General features: G+C 55.2%; 2 pseudogenes; one reads left to right on the forward strand and one right to left on the reverse strand.

Annotated features, from left to right (window-relative positions):
• The window catches only part of LOC139603889 (zinc finger protein 436-like), a 29,967-nt pseudogene extending 27,606 nt beyond the window's left edge, over nt 1-2,361 (forward strand).
• The window catches only part of LOC139603950 (zinc finger protein 271-like), an 82,555-nt pseudogene that overhangs the window by 32,474 nt on the left and 33,028 nt on the right, over nt 1-17,053 (reverse strand).

Below are 17,053 nucleotides of genomic sequence, written 5' to 3' on the forward strand. Positions count from 1 at the left end.
GAGGAGGAAGTCAGTGCCCCTTTTCCCTCTGTGCTGCTCCATCTCCCAGCCCAGCACAGCCCCCGGCTGCAGCACAGCCCTGGGGGGATCTCCTTGCCCTTGCCTGTGGCACGGAGGCAAATCCCATCCTGTCCTTGTCCTTCCTCCCCCAGAGCAGGAGCTGAGCATGGAGAGCAGGGAGGACAAATGCCCGCGGCAGAACCTGGTGGCAGAGGCCGTTTTGAGCGGCTCCACAGCGCAGGAAGCCAACGGGGAGGAAAAGCCACGGATATGCCGCGCGAGGAGGTGCTGCAAACGCAGATGGTGGGGATGTGAGGGGGAAAGAGCCAGCCTGGGCCATGAAGGCGGTCAGAGGTGGAGCCAGAGCACGGAACTGGTGCTCCATGAGCAGCTCCATGATGGGGAGAAACCTTACACGTGCGTGGAGTGTCGTAAGAGCTTCAGGAGGAGCTGTGACCTGATCAAGCACCAGAGGAACCACACTGGGGAGAAGCCCTATGAGTGTGAGGAATGTGGGAAGAGCTTCAGCCAGAGCTCCAACCAGATCTAGCATGAGAGGACCCACACTGGGGAACGGCCCTACGAGTGTGATCAATGCAGGAAGAGGTTTCAGACCAGCTCTGGTCTCCTCGTGCATGAGTGCACGCACACAGAGGAGAGGCCCTTCCGCTTCTCCGACTGCGGGCAGGGCTTCAGGCAGAACTCCCACCTTGTCATGCACCGACACATCTGCACAGGGGAGAGGCCTCGCGAGTGTGGGGAGTGTGGGAAGGCTTCAGAGAAAGGTCCAGCCTGATCAGCCACCAGAGGACCCACATGGGGGAATGGCCCTACAACTGTGGGGAATTTGGGAAGAGCTTCAGCCAGCATTCCTACCTGATCGTCCACCAAAATATGCCCACTGAGGAGAGGCCCTACGAGTGTGATAAATGCAGGAAGATGTTTAAAACCAGGTCCCATCTCCTCAAGCACAATCAGATTCACACAGAGAAGAGGTCCTTCCGCTGCCCTGACTGCAGGAAGGGATTCAAGAAGAACTGCACCCTCATCACCCACCAGCACATCCACACTGTGGAGAGGCCCTACAAATGTCCCCAGTGTGGGAAGAGCTTCTCCAGCTGCTCTCACTTGGCCAAACACCAATGGAGGCACCGGTAAGGGAAGCCCTGCGAGTGCCCTGAGCACGGGAAGAGCTTCGTGTGCTGCTCCAGCTCCATCCCCCACTGGAGGAGGCACTTTGGGCACAGCCCTGGTCACTCACATTCCATGTGATCCATGCTGGGAACACACCTGGCTGCTTTTCCTTTTGGTTTGGCCTTAATTTTCTTCTGATTCATCTTCATCCCTTAAAAACAAAACAGGGTTAAATGAATGAAAGTGATCAAAGATGTCTAAAGTCCCACCATTTCAGAGGTGTTTGAGGGGGAATTTAGGATTTGGGGACACATCTGTGTGGAGTGCCCCTGTTTCTAAGTGGCAGGAATTTGATCTCACCCTTCTTGTGTTGCTAAGAACTCCTCCCCTGAACCAAACTCAAACTCTAGCCCTGGCATACCCTATAAAAACCCCACGGCCCTGCCTTTGCCCTGTCTTTTGGGGGTCAGAAATGGATTCTGGAGCTTTCTGAAATCCAGACCCGTCTCGTTTGTTCCCAGCACCGGCAGCTGCAGCCTCCCTGGACACCATGAACTCTGGAGAATGGGGGCAGCCAGTGAGGACAGGTCCTGGACTGCAAGATAAGTGTGTGTTCTGTTTGCCATCTGTCAGTGGTGGGGCAGTTATCTTCTGTTCATTGGGCAGTTTCTCTCTTCCACAACCAATCCTCCCTCCAGGATATATCTTCTGATAGTGGATGGGCCATTAATTATTAATTATCTGCTGTTAATGGGCCATTGAATGTCACTGCTTGGCTGATAAAATGACATCCTGCCATTGGGAGATGCTCGGCCCAGCAGGAGGAGCCAAGCATTCCTACCTGGATAGAATCTCAGGTTTGGAACAGTACAAGCATGCAGCCTTTTCCTACTGGATTCCCAGAGGATCAGCGTTTTTCCACTGGATTTCCAGAGGAGCGGCTGTCTTCTCCACTGGATTCCCAAAGGGAGGAAGATTCCCAGGTCCATCTACAGCACCCCTGGACCTTCAGAGGAAAACTCCACCCTTCTCCAGGATCCCTGCTCCAACAGAACCACACCTGGCACTGCAGGAGGGCTGCAGCCACCACTGAATGGGACTGCTGCCAACATCCGGACCCACAGGGTGTCAGGTCCTATTCTGACTCTGTCAATGTTTTGTTTTTTTTACTTTGTACTACTGCATTTGTATTTTTAATTTTTTCTAATAAAGAACTGTTATTCCTGCTCCCATGTCTTTGCCTGAGAGCTCATTAATTTCAAAATTATAACAATTCAGAGGGAGGGTGTTTGCATTTTCCATTCCAGGGGAGGCTCCTGCCTTCCTTTGCAGACAGCAGGCTTTTCAAACCAAGACAATAACAAAGTTATTTTAACACCACAGATATAAAATCCATTTTAATATCTGTGAAAAGCCAATATTATAATTTGTATCTATAAAAACAGTGACCTTAAAAACAGAGGGGTAAAAAGCTTACAGGGAGGGGAATTCCCAGTAAGGGGAGCAAAATTCCCAGTACTGGGACTGGGCCATGGGACTGACATCTACCATCACTCAGCAAGAGGTGTATTGCTATGGATACATATTATAATATTGGATTTTCACAGATAATAAAATGGATTTTATATGTGTGGTGTTAAAGTAACTTTGTTGTAAAGATATAGTTCTTATTTCTGTTGTTAAGCTCAGTGAAATAATGCCTGCTTGGATGGGGTAACACCCAATGCACACAGGATGAGGACACCTGTACAGATCTGCCAACTATCAGCACTCCCTATCTGAAGGCAGGGTGGACCAAGGCCCAAAAACTGGAGGTGATAAGGATAGACTAAAACCACAACCAAGGAATCTGCATGCTCTAAAAAGGCAGATCCAAGGAAGAGCCATGCTAAACAGTTCTTGGAACATGTAATCTAGTTTTGGGGAAGTTTGCTATGCATGAGGCTCTATGAATATCCCAGAGTCTGCGACCTGTTTGACCTTAAAACTAGAGAGATTTGTAGAGCTCATGCCCGGACTCATGTTCTCTCCAAAACACCCTTTGAACCTTTGACACAGGAAAAACTCCGGGTTGATTGGCATTCCATTCAAGTAGAGCCAGAACCTGGCTAGAGTTCGAACTCTACTTAATGGACACCACTTAAAACAAGACTTTCAAAAACAACATTTATGTGAACCGTGACTGATAACATTTTTGTTGAGCTTTTTTCCCCCAGTCCTTCTCTGTGCCAGCCTCTCCTTTAGTTCGGTCACTGAGTTTTTCACGACCCCGGTATGGTCTGCCATTGGGCTGCTTGATGATTTGTCACACCCTTTAGGAAGCAGGGTATACGGGCCGCGCGGGCGTCTGAGGATTCAGTCCTGCAAAACAAGCTTTACAAATATCATTAGTTTTTGCCCTGAAGGTCTGGTTTTATCGACTTAAGCAGGCACCATTTAATTTTACTATTTTTCTTAACGGCTGCGTACCCTCGCCCTGTGAGTACCAGCTTCCAACCCATTTCCCATTCTCCTAATTCATTTTTAATCATGACTTGTGGGCCTTCCTCTAGTGTCTGGGTGCCCAGTGCCTCCGGGCAGGACTTTTTGTTTCATCTCCCCTGGGGAACTGATTTAAACCCAGCAGGGCAGGTGCTAGGATGCGCTCTCGGTCTTTTGGCGGGATGGAATTGGTAAAACCTTCTGTTTTCGCTAGCACCTCCAGTTTAGTTTTTAGGGTTTGGTTAGCCCGTTAAACAATAGCCTGTCCGGTGCTATTATATGGATGCCGTGGACTAAAGTTATACCCCATCTTGATGCAAACGCTTGGACTGATTTTGAAATGAAACTTGGACCATTATCTGTCTTGATTTGCCTTGAGATACCAAGCCATGCCATGGCCGTTAACCAATGCTGGATAGTTGCTTTGGAGTCAGTCCTTTGGTGTTGCATGGCCACGATTACTCCACTGTAGGTGTCCACTGTTACCGCAAGCCATGCTCGGGGTTTCAGCAGCTGGCATAATGTAAAATCTGTTTGCTGTATTTTGGCAGCCTTGAGGCCCCTGGGGTTGATGCTACTGGACCACAGTGGTGATTTTTGGCAGTAGGGGCATGAGGCGACGACGTGCTTCACATCTGCGGCTGAGATCCTGCGTTTCTTTGCGAGTGCTTTGGCCCTAATATGTAGGGATTCATGTAGTTGACGGGCTTCTCTTAGGGTCCACAGCCCTTTTGCGGTGGTGTCTGCCTTGTTGTTGCCCTGAAAGAACCCCTTAACTGGACTGTGGCTATTGATATGGGTGATAGACACGGTGCCCTTTTGTGAACTGAGTGCTTCTTCTAACATCGTCACCACTGCGGGCACTGCCACCCCGGGTCCAGCCATGGCTAGACAGAGCCTGGCCACGAATATAGAGTCTGTCACGATGTTAAGGGAACAGTCCACATGCTAGTGCCACGGCGGCTGCTTCGAGTTGCTGGACCAAAAGCGCAGGATCTGTTGTTTTAATACAACGCCACCGCTCTCCTGACTGCCATACTACCACTGCAGTGGAGGTTAATGAAGACTCGTCGGTGAAGACTGTGGGTTCTTCTCGTGGCCGGTCAGTTACCTTAGGTGGTAGGTCGATGTCGACGACTGCAAGCAACTGCGTCCAAGGGGGTTTCGCTGTGTAACGAATTTCTCCCCCGACACAGCGAGGGCTATGGCCAGATACTCTGACGTTATTGATGACTGTGTGGAAAGCTGTTTGCAGAAGGGCAGACACATTCTGGTGGGTTCAGTGCTCAGATGTCTCAGGGCAAGTTTTCTGCCTTTCATAATGAGGCTACCAAGGCACTCAACTCCTGGGGAAAAGGCGCGCGATGGTTTTCCCAAGACCACCATTGTATTGGTTGGGTTTTATCAGGGGGTCCTTGGGCCAGCGCTCCTACTCCCCCTTTCTTCGTAAGGTGGACATACAAATCAACTGGTGTGTTCGAGTCCCATCTGGAGAGCGTGCTCATTGACATCTGATGTTTGATAAAGTAAAGCGAGCTCACTGCCTCTGGTGTCAGTACCTTTTGCTCCCATGGATTCTTGCCTTTTAGGAGGTCGTTTAGGGGATACATGACCTCGGGAGGGATCAGGATGATGTTATGGAGCCATTGTAGGAATCCCACCAGCTGCTGCATGTTGTGGAGTGTCCTGATGTTTCGGCCGATTTTTAATTGGGGAGGGGTTATATAGGAGATTCCCACCCCTAAAAAGGTCACGCATGGTCCCCTTTTTATCTTTGCACTGGCAATTTCAAACCCATTTGCTTTTAAGGTCCCTGAGATCGCAGACACTAGCTGGTCTACCTGGCTCGTTGATGGTGTGGCAATCAGGATGTCATCCGTGTATTGGATAATGTCGCCGTGGGATCGTTCTGCCAGACTGGCGCTAGTGCTCAGTCCACCGTGATTTGGCAAATGGCAGGGGAGTTGACCATTCCCTGAGGCAATACTCGCCATTGGAAGCGCAGGTTGGGCCACTGGCTGTTCAGGAAGGTGACTGAAAAGGCAAACCGCTCTTTGTCCTCATCATGCAGGGGGATGGAAAAGAAGCAGTCTTTGATGTCAAGCACTGCACAGGGTTGTCCTCTTGGCACCATAGAATTCATTGGCAACGAAATTTGCACAGGGCCCATTGGCTGGATTTTTTTGTTCACCTCCCATAGATCATGTAGGAGACGGAAGCCTTCACCAGATCGTTTGGGTATGACAAAGATGGGAGTGTTCCACGGGCTTATGGAGGGCTCAGTGTGGTTTTGCTGTAGCTCCCAGGTAATTAATTCAAGAAGGGCAGTCATTTGAGGCTTAGACAAGGGCCACTGCTTGACCCACACTGGTCTAGTGATTTCCATCTCAATTTGATGGGCAGTTGTGGGTGTGTAGCAGTGGCCTTTAGAATAAATTTGTCATTCTAACCTCCAACAAGTTCAGGGCATCCCTCCCTAACAAGGGTGGACATTCGGACGTCACATATGGGGAGAGGGTGATGGTTCTCCCCAGTCCCCTCTCCGTGCAAAGCGTTAGCGTAATAAGCTGGTTGCTTTTTCGGGCGCGAGACAGTCCTCCAACCCCGCCTACCATGGGGGCTTCTTCCAACTTCCACTGTGAAGGCCAGTCAGTGTATGTCTGGAATGACGGAGACATCCGATCCTGTATCAACCCAAAAAGGGATACAGATAGCAGGGCCATCAGGGTTGTTATAGAGACGGCAGACAGCCCACACCATCAGTGGGTGTCTGCCCACCTTCACAGCGAAGGCCACCCACGGGTCTCGCTCCCACGCCTTCATGGCCAGGGCCACCTAGGGGCCTCGTCCCCAAGGAGCTGTTCTTGGTATTTCTGGGCCGTGGATGGACTTGTCTGGGCCGTTGGCTGGGCTGTGAAGTTGACAGTGGGAGGGGGCAGTGGGTGCAGGAGTTCCGTGCCCCATTGACAATTGGCACAACTGGGCCACTTCATGTTCCGGGTGGGAGGGGGCTGTGTGCGGTCCGGGAGCCCCCTCCCCCTCCCGTTTCCCTGATCCTTGGGTTTGCACTCCCTAGTGAAGTGCGCCCTCCTTCCACATATCCAGCATGGCCCCCTAAGCCCCATCTGGCATGAGGGAATGGCTGTTGGTGGGTATCCTGACCGAGGGCAGTTTACTGCGATATGCCCTGCCTGGCCACACTTAAAGCATGCCATTACATTAGTTATAGCAGTGTGGACAGCTGCCTGAATTGGGGCTAGATGCTCCTCTTTAACAACATGCCTAATCATGTCTGCTATCGTAGCCCGGGTGGTAGCGACCGCAAGATGTCCTTTGTGGCAGTACTACACTGCTGGTGCAGGCACTCCACTAACACAGGGCCCTTTGTTTCTGATGGCAGAGCGGAGGAATCAATTGCTGCCTGGAGGCAGTCCACAAACTGCATGAAACCTTCGCTCTCACTCTGCTTTATGGTAGACCATGGCGATGGTCTGGCGATAACCTTAGATGCAGAGCGAATAGCCTCTCTGGCAGCACGGGTTGTTGTCACTACTTCGTGGGCTCAAAGGCCCTCAGCCTGCGCCTGGGGGGTGATCATAGTTGGGTCTGTGCCCATTAAGCGTTGCAAGCTGGAACCATGTAGTTGGATGGTCTGCCCCAGTCACCAAGGCCAGCTTCCTTGCACAGTTGTCCTCGCACACTTGTTTGAATACAATCATTCCCACCCCATCAAAAATTAATCTGCATGTCTGCTTGATATCAAATGGGAGCATGTCATCCCCTCCAAAAACACTGTCGATGAGATAGAGACCATGGCCGAATTAATCCCCCTGTCTGCAATCGCTTTGACAATTGCCTGTATGTCCTTGGGGTTCACAGGCATATAGGTTCTTTGATTTCTTCCTGGCCCCCCCACCCGGACGGGAAACACTAACTTGGCTGAAGGGGCCCACTCGGCACACACTATTTTTATTCTCCTCCAGTCCGTAAGAGGAGCTTGCTCTTTTCCTAGTTTTCCCTTGACCCAAGCAGGAGGATTGCGATGGCTACCCTTACGTGCTCCCACTCCCTCTTTGTCTGAATCAGAATCATCAGAATAAGAGTCAGGGTCAGCAATGGACCACTTGTGGAACCACTCATCCCAGCTCAAGTCCAACTTGGTCCCGGAACTCAACTGGCTGGAGACTTCCGGGCTCCAGGACCTTTTTGTCAGGCTCCGACCCTGCCCCTTTGTCTTAGCCCTGGGCCGCTCCCTCCCTCTAGGCTCGGCCTGCCTCCTGCTAGGGGGGGCCAGTGCCCTGTGATGAGATTTCCAACACGTATTCCAAGCAGCGTCAGCTCCCCCTCCGTGTCCTTTCCTTCCGTTATGCCTGCGCGTGTCTGCGCTGACTTGCAGCCCTTCTCCGTCTCTGCCGATCACGCTCGTGTCTGCATCCCCCCCGCTGCAGGGGCGCACCACCACACGGTGTGTAAGGCGGAGGCCCCGCCCAAACTCCCTCAGAGACCGAATCAATGGCAGCGCCCCCTGCCTCCAAGCTAAAGGCGAGGCCCCGCACCTCCGAGTCAACGGCGGGGTTCCGCACCTCTGAACTAACGGCCGTGCTCCGCGCCTCCGAACTAATGGCTGCACTCCGCGCCTCCTCTAGCAGCCCGTCCCAAAATGGCCACTTTTTCCCTGTAGTCTGCGTGCCTGGGCTCGGGAGCCGTGAAGAGCGCTCCCGTGGCTGTGAATCCCCACACTCAGTGGACCAACGATTGTCCGCACCCTGCCGGGCCCTGCCTGCACACAGTCCTGTGTGGCTTTCCACTTTCCCCACTCCTGCTGAACTTGCTGAACCTTTTTCAGAGCCTGCATGACCCTGCCCCATAATTTTAGATTTCGCTGCGAGCCTGAGGACATAGCCTCCTCCGCTAGGGCCCCAGTACAATCATCCCACACTTCCGGGTGGAAAATATCCTCCGGCTGCCTGATTACCCAATGCGCAGGAGCCTTGACACCACGAGGATAAAGTCTCCCGGCTCGCAATCTATGCCCCACTGTCTATGAATTTTAAAAATGACCTTGTCAAGGGACTCCATCCTCTCCTTTGCAGGTTTTTGACGCGAGACCTCCTCCTTCGCCAGCCTCTGGCGCGAGCCTTCCTTCTTCGCCAGCTCCTGGTGCGAGCCTTCCTCCTTCGCCAGTTCTCAGTGTGAGATTTTTCCCCTTTCGTTGGTCCTCTGGGAGCATCCTCCCCGCCGGAGACAGTTCTGCTGCTCCAGCTGCTGTTCACTTGCCAAGGCGATTCCCACTTCCTGGATTGTTCCCGGGTTTTCAGCACCACTTGTTGCTGCCGCTTGGGGCGTGGCTTCCTGGGTCAAGAACGGCTCAGTGGCAGCTCCTTTGCCACACAGACCAAGCACATGCACACACCAATGTGGTGGACAGTGAAATGGCGTTTATTAATGGTTGAACCAGGTCATTTATAGGAGTGGTTAATGGTACAGTAACGGTAAAAGGGGAGGGGTTCCGCCTGAGTGTAACATCGCGATATCTTGAGCGTAACATCGCGATATCTTCCCACATCTTATCATCTCCAGGTTTTGGGCTTTGGTCCACTCTGACTCTGAGAAATTGAGGTTTTGGGATTTTTAGTATGTTATGGATGGAAGCAAAATGGAGGGCACAGTGTTTCGTCCTGGGTTTCTTCTTCATGCTTCTTCTTCCTTCTTCTTCATGGGTTTGGGTGGCTTTTTGTAATTGGGCAGAAATTCTGCATTGCAGGCAGGGAAAATAATCTAGGTGTCAGTTCCTAATTGGATAGTTTAGTCTTAAAAGACCTTGGAACAAGAGATTGTTGGCCATTTTGTGCCTTCTAATGAAAAGCTGCTGAACTCCCAGTAATAAGGCTGGTTTACTGATAAGAAATAATAAACACTTGAGTCTGAACATGAATTACTGTCTCAAGTGACTTCAATCCAGAGCCAGCGAAAACGACAACGGGTACCCCACAGCTTGAGGTAGTGCCAAGGCAGATCTTGTTCATCCTCTTTTCTCCTGGTGATTTTCTAATCCCGCCCAGACTCTGATAGCAAAGCCGTGCTGGTAACAAAAGATTGACCTTGGCATCCTGGGGCACTTTCTGGGTGGGTGTTTGAATCTGCTTTTCCAGGCCTTGGGCTGAGCAGGGTGAGGCCGAGGCCTGGGCCCCTCCAGCCAGCGCTGGGGAGCCCCCGGAGCAGCGGCGAGGGGCGGCCCTGAGGGGCGGCACAGGGGGCATTTCCCCCGAGCGGGCGGGTGGGCGGGCGGGCGGCGGGGAAAGGCGCCCTGGGCACAAGGGCAGGCACAAGGGCCCCGGCTCTCTGCAGTGCGGGCGGCCCAGCGCCAATCGCTGCTCCCGGAGCCACTGCCAGGGCCGGGTCTCCTCCCTGCCGCAGACCCTGCACCTGCAGCGCTGCCTCCGGCTCTGCCGGGCTCCCCGGCACGGACGGCAAGGACGTGGACACGCTGCAGCAGGGGCCCAGCAGGGACACCCAGATGGTGCCAGGGCTGCAGCTCCTCTCCTGCAAGGAAAGGCTGACACAGCTTGGCTTCTTCAGCCTGGGAAAGAGACCCAGCCTTGATCCAGCTGTGGCCTTCCAGTACCTGAGGGCAACACACAAGAAAGCTGGACAGGGACTTTGTACGAGGGCAGGCAGGGACAGGACAAGGGAGAATGGATCCAAATGGAGAGAGATTAGGTTTAGGTAAGGGATTCAGAAAAAAGGCTCTCCTGGAACAGGTTGCCCAGAGAAGGTGGGCATGTCCTGTCCCTGACAGTGTTCAAGGCCAGGCTGCATGGAGCTCTAGACAAGCCAGTCTGGTGCAAGGGGTCCCCAGGATTGGAGCCATGGGATTTTCCAGATCCCTTCCAAGCCAAACCATGCCACAACTCCATGATTCTGGGATACTTCCCCTCCTCATCCTCTGGCAGAAAAAGAAACTTGGCCCCAAGTTCCACACTGCAGACCATGTCTTTTGGCAGCCTGCAACTGTGTCAACAGAGGATGAAAAGAGATGACATTACTGACACGATTTCTCATTTCTACTAGAAAATTAAGTGCTCTGCTCCTGTCCATTCTGGGAAAATTGTCAGAAGAGGCAATTGTTCCCCATGAAATGCTTCGTCTCATGCAAAGAAGAAAGAAGCCAGAAGCCTCTTCTTTATTGCTACATTGTTTTCTTTGGTTACTTCTCTTATAGGAATGACTTTGGGGTGTGATTTGTTTGTTTCTCTCTTCCGTTGGGTTTGTGGGGGCAACGGAGGAACCGCCGCAAGCTCCGGCGGCTCTGCAGCAGCGCTTCTCTCGATCGGTTTTCTGCTCGACTTTTCACTCGCTCTGCATCCCCTTCTCGTTTTCACACTCACTCTACTCCCGTCCCATCCCGTTCCGTCCCGTTCCGTCCGTGTTCCGCCTCTCCCAGCCCGGCTGATGCCGCGTCCTGCAAGGCGCCCCTCGGCGGGGCCGCCCCGTGCCCGCCCCTGCCCGGCCCGCCGTGGTTCCGCCTCGGCCGGGCTCTCTCCGTCTTGGCTGCGGCGCCGCTGGAAGAGCCGCTCGCTCTGGTGCTGGCGGAGCAGCGCGGTCTTTTGGCTGCGCCTGGCCCAGCCCCAGCCGAGGTCCCGGCCCCGAACGAAGCCCCTGCCGTAGTTCCGCCCGCAGCCGCCCCGCTGCCGCACGGCTCCCGCCCCGTGGCTGACAGCGTGGCCGGCAGCTGCCCCGCTCCGAGCTCCACCGCTCGCCAGCTCGGCTGCCGGCCCCGAGCCGCCGCAGCCCGGGGCGGCTCGGCAAGCAGCAGCGCGCCGGGCGGGCGGGTGCCCTGGGCAGAAGAGCGGGAGCGCGGTGCCGCCCGCACAGGCGGAGACGCCTCCCCTAGAGCAGCTCTAGCGGGAGTGCCCGCTGCTGGGCAGCGGTGGCTGCAGCAGCGTTTACTCCGGGACCCAGCTTGCCGACGGCGCCCCGGGAAGAGACGGGGCCGGCTCAGAGGGCGGCGGTGGGCGGCGGGCGATGAGCTCAGCCCGCTGCTGGCCTTGGCTTGCAGGTGGCCATCAAGCGAGTGTCCCGGGAGCGCATCTCGGAGGGGGCGCAGCTGGTGAGTGAGAGGGGCCAGCAGGAGGAGCTGGCGGGGCATGCCAGGCAGGGCTGAGGCAAGGCCCGGCAGGGAGGCAGCCGGAACGCTGCTAGGGAAGCGAGTGTGGAGTAAGCGGGGGCCACGCAGGCCGGGCCATGGCGAGCCGTGGCGGGGCCGGGCAGGGGCTGCCCGAGGCAAGGCACAGCATCGGCCCTGCTGACAGCATCGCGGTCCCCCTGCAGCGCAAGGGCGCCCTTGTGCCCCTGGAGCTGGTGCTGCTGTGGAAGGTGTTGCGGCCTGGCTTCCACAGCGCCGTGAGGCTCCTGGACTGGTTCGATGTGCCCGAGGGCTTTGCGCTGCTTGTGGAGCGTCCGCAGCGCTGTCAGCACCTCTGGTACTTCCTGCACGAGCGGCGGTTCCTGACGGAGCCCGTGGCGTGGGGGCTGTTCCACCAGGTGCTGGAGGCCATGGGGCACTGCAGCAGCCGCGGCGTCCTGCACCGCCACATCAAGGCCGAGAACGTCCTCGTCGACCTGGCCACAGGCGAGGCGAAGCTCATCGACTTCGGCTGCGGCACGATCCTCCAGGACACGTTCTACACCCGGATGTCAGGTGAGCCCAATGCCGGGGCCCAGCTTCGCAGTGGAGTTGCCCCCTTGGCTGGCAGAGGGGGAAGAGGGAGGGAAGGAAGGAGGGAAGGAAGGAGGGGGAATCCACCTTCAGCCAGCTGCAGCCAAGTTGCTTTTTGGCAGGGCAGGGGCTGGCTGTTGTGGAACGGGAGCTGGCTGGGAGGGAGGGAGCAGCATGGGCCTGATGAGCTGCACCCGTGTCTCAAAGGAACGCCGGAGTACAGCCCACCGGAGTGGATCCTCTTTGGCTGCTACCATGGCCGGCCAGCCAGCCACCATCTGGTCCCTGGGCATCCTGCTCTATGAGCTGCTCTGAGGGCACCTTCCTTTCCACACCAACAAGGGCATCGTCTGGGGCCAGGTCTTCTTCCCACCCCGGGTGTCTCAAGGTGGGGATGTGCCTTTGAGGCACGAAGGGAAGAACGGGATTGGGAGGGGCAGCTGGCACATAAGCGTCCTGCTCTTGCAGCTGGTGAGGAGGTGGATCTCCTGGGCTTAGCTGGAGGAGGTGGCACCTGTGCCTCTATGCTGGTGTCCTCTGCAAGAGAGGATCGATAGGAAACATTTGGCTGCAGCTCTGAGCACTCCTGGTGTGGCCTGGGCACTGTGGAATGTGGGAGAGCATGGACAGGAGTCTTGTCCCGCTGAGCGGCGGTTTCTGGTTTCTCTCTGCAGGGTGCCAGCACCTCATCAGGTGGTGTTTATGCATGGAGCCCACAGACAGGCCAGCACTGGAGGACCTCTTTGAGCATTCTTGGCTGCAGGAGCCCTGCCTGGCCCAGGAGACAGCAGAGATGCCTCCCTGTGCACAGTAGGATCCAGGAGCCCAGCCCGCAGCAGCGGCACCCGTCTCGTGGCGCTGGAAGAAAACCCTGGAGCGTTTCCCTGCGGCCATGGCGCGGAGGAGAGAGCGCAGCCGAGGAGATGCTACTTCCGCTGGTCCCCGCGAGCTGTGGAGGGAGCGGCTCCGTGCTGCCCGTCCCATTGGAGAAGTGGTGGCAGTGCGGTGAAGGTGCCACGGACTGGGACAGGGGAAACATCCCCCTGCAGCTCAATGGCATCGTGATGTCCCCGCAAGCCGGGGCACAGCTGGCGCGTTCTTCTGGAGCACGACGTGGAGCTGGGAACACCATCCTGGAGCTGGCTGCTGGCGGGGCAGAGCCGATTGGCTTTGGCTGCGGCCCCTGCCTGGAGGACACGCTCTGTGCCCCGATAGAATCAAGATGAGTCCCCAGCCGGTGCAGGGGCGGGGGGATGCTGGTGCTCCCAGGCACGGCAGGGCTCGGCCTGGCCACGCGCCGGAGGTTCCCCGCTCGGCAGCGCTGGGGAATATTGATTTTTCCACCGGCCGCTGAGCTGCTTTTTGGCGGGACAGGGGACGGATGTTGGGGAAGGGGAGCTGGCTCCTGGCCTTGCTGACAGCTTCTGCCAGCCAGCCTGGCATGGGCTGAGGCGGGGGCAGCCAGCCTGACAAAAGCATCCATCCATGTGGATGGGGGCAGCCGAAGGGGATGGGTTCCGAAGCCGTGCCCCAGCTGGTCTGCTCTGCAGGCCCTTGAGGAAGGGGTGCGTTTATGGGCGGGAAAGGTGGGAATTTTCCCCACCCATGGACAGGTTTAATTCTCACATGGAGTGGTCAGACCCTCCTCAGGCCCGGGAAATGGTGACAGGCTTTGTGCTTTTTCTTGTTTCCAGGTCTTGTTTTGAATTGACTTTCATGCAATTGTTCTTTGTTTTTCCCAGGAGGATTACACCTGGTACCCGGACCGGACGGGGAAGCGCCTGCAGCGTCCGTGGAGCACGTCCAGTGCCAGCGCTGCCCCAGGGGCCACGGTCTGCAGGGACAGCCCCTTCCAGAAGGACGAGGACCTGGTTTGGGATCGGCTCCTCTCCTGGCAGCAGCTCTGCAGAGGTGGGCACCCGGCTCCACAGCTCGGCTGGCAGAAGGGCTCCGGGCAGGCGGCAGCGGGCACACGGGCATCCTGCTCTTGCAGCTGCTGAGGAGGTTGCTGTGCCGGGATTAAGCAGAGGAGGTGGAACGTGGCCTGCCCCACTGCCCTTCTCTAAAACAGAGAATGGGTCGGGAGGTTTGGGCTCTGAGCACAGCCAGCAGCCTGGCCCGGGCACAGGCCCTGGCGGGACAGGGGGACAGGAGCCAGCTGCCACTGACCGTGGCTCTCTGGTTTCTCTCTGCAGGCTGCCAGCACCTCATGCCATGGGAACGGCACCGCTCGGCCTGCCAGGCTGGGAGGGCTGAAGGGTGGTGTGTGTTCATTTGCTGTCAAAAATAAATCGGGTTTTTTTGTCATTGTCATCATCGGAGCGTTTCTTTCCTCCTTTTCCAAGCTCTTGGCCTCCCTTCCTCCAGGGTAATCTTTTTTGTCCTTCCTCAACCGCTTGATGGCATTTGGCAGGGGGGGTTAAGCAACGTGAAAAATTCATCAACAGCTCCTGTTGCCAACTGCAGCAGCCCCTTCAAGAGCCCTGAGCTTCCACCAAGGTCAGTGTGTGCCTTGCAAAAGGGAGTGGTTTGCAGTGATGGGGTTGTTGCCCTGCTGCAAAAGCTGTGAGGAAATCAGAAATGGAAAAATGCCAATTTGGCTCAACCACTGCCCAGGTTTTTCATCTTTTCCCTCTTCTCCGTGATAGGCAGGCAGGGCTGGACTCCAGCAAGGTTCAAGTTCTTGGTGCTCTCTGGCATCAAAGGGATCAAGTAAACTCTTGTACGCAGGGACTACAACAGGGCTACTTGTAAGAACCCAGGAAATTCCTCTGGCTGCCCTGGAGGACTGGAGCTCCTGCCCAGGGCGCTCAGAGACCCTGGCACAGGGCCCAAGACCCCTGTGCCTTTGATTTAGCCCTTGGAAAAAACAAGCTTATATGAAGAATTGTGAGCCATGACAGTTTAAGTGGAATGATAGTGAATTTATCACGGGGTGAAAAATAGATTGTCGGGGTTTCTAGAATGGGGCTTCAGGGGGCAAGATGGAGGAATCTGGGCTTGTCCAGCCTTTCTGCTTCTACTTGGCCTCCATCTTCTGCTATGATGGTGGCACTTTTAGATTGGTTTAGAGTAGAAGCTCACTGTCTAGGTGATAGGTATTGGAAAGTCATTGTAAATATTGTACAGGTAGTTTTTAGGATTAAAAGATAACACCGTCCTGGGGCAGGAGAAAGAATTTTTTAGGTAAGATACAATAAACAACCTTGAGAGGCAGAAATGAAGAGCTCTGACTCCTTCGAGTGCCGGGCTGGGAAAAGAGGCTTTCGAACTTATCTCGGGCTCACTCTGACCAGCGAGAGACCCCAAGAGCATGAGTCCGTATGACGAAATACTGAAGGATTGGCTCCAAAACATAAATATCCTTGTTGGCTGTGTCTTCTTGACCAAGAAATCCTTCAAAGCTCTTGTAACTACAAGTCTTGCGGCCCGGTGAGCCATGCAGTGGAGATGTGAGCCAAACTCACCCTTCCTGTCTATGGAGAAGAGAAGAAAAAGCAATGGCATCATCTAAAAATCTCAGAGGTCTGCTCTCTAGCTCCTTCCAAACTCCTTCAAATCGCCCAAAGTGCAATTTAGCTACAAATAGATGACAAGGACTCTTAGTGCTGGCTCTTGGACTCCAGAGCAGCTGCTTTAGAATCTTTCACAAAACCCTGTGTAGTTCTGTGGTGCCAGAAATGGATCATTTGAAGAAACTTTCCCAACTGACTTGCATGGAGGTTTGTTTGAAGGGTATTTGAGGAGAAAGGCTCCCGGCAGAGCTCTGGGCTTTGGCCTAGCTGTGTCCCCTGCTGATTGTCAAGTGTGCCATCAGCTGCAGGGCTTTCTGGGCTAAAACTATCATCAAGTCACTGGGACTTGCTCTTTTTGGCCTCGAAAAGCTGGACCCACTTCCAGGGCAAGTTCGGAGACCTCATCTCTGGGTAGATGGAGCAGCTAGGATTTTCCCAGTTGCTGGGAATGGTTCTCCAGGCCCTTGGTGTAAAACGGGGCTGCCCAGCAAGTGCGGATCTGCAAGATGATAAACAATTGTCTTGGTTTGAAAAGAGAGGTGTCTGCTAAGGAAGGCAGAAGCCTTCTGTGAAATGGAAAATGTCAATCCCCTCCCTTCAAATGATTCTCATTTAGAAATTCATGGGGATAGGACTGAGCCCGCAGAGCTGGGCAGTGTTTGCTGATGCTCTGAGCCCTTCCTAAAGATCCTGTGCAGGCTATCTTAGACACCTGGGGCCAGGGATTCCTTCCAAGCTGGGCCACTTTGGCTGGGCCGGGGGCGGCCCCGGGGGAGAAGGCAGTGTGTGCAAGGGCCCTGGGTGGCACGCTGCAGCACGGTCACCGTGCCATGGAACGGAAGCCGGTGTCCAAGGCCCCTTTGTGACATGTGGGAAATAGAAGCTTGCCCGGCTGCTGGCAACACGCAACGGGGCACAACGGGACAGAGCAGTGCCGTGAGGAGCCCCCGCACAGCGCACTCGCTCCCGTCTGACCCAGAGCTTCTCCGCGGCGCTGTTCCTGCAGCTGAGCTCGAGGCCAGAGCACAGGACTCGCTGACCCGTGGCCTTCCTGAGGCTTCTATTCTGCAGCTGCCCTCAAGGACAGAGCGTGGGACTTGGTGCCCTGGAGATTTCCCAAGGCGTCTCTCCTGCAAGTAGCTCCAGGCACAGCCATGGAGCAGAGAGCCCTGAGAGTGCCCAAGCTGGCCTGGGTAGAGGAGGA

Source organism: Agelaius tricolor, unplaced genomic scaffold (assembly GCF_023055355.1).
Source record: "Agelaius tricolor isolate 1412-34295 unplaced genomic scaffold, bAgeTri1.0.p SCAF_42, whole genome shotgun sequence".
In the NCBI taxonomy this organism is placed as follows: domain Eukaryota; kingdom Metazoa; phylum Chordata; class Aves; order Passeriformes; family Icteridae; genus Agelaius; species Agelaius tricolor.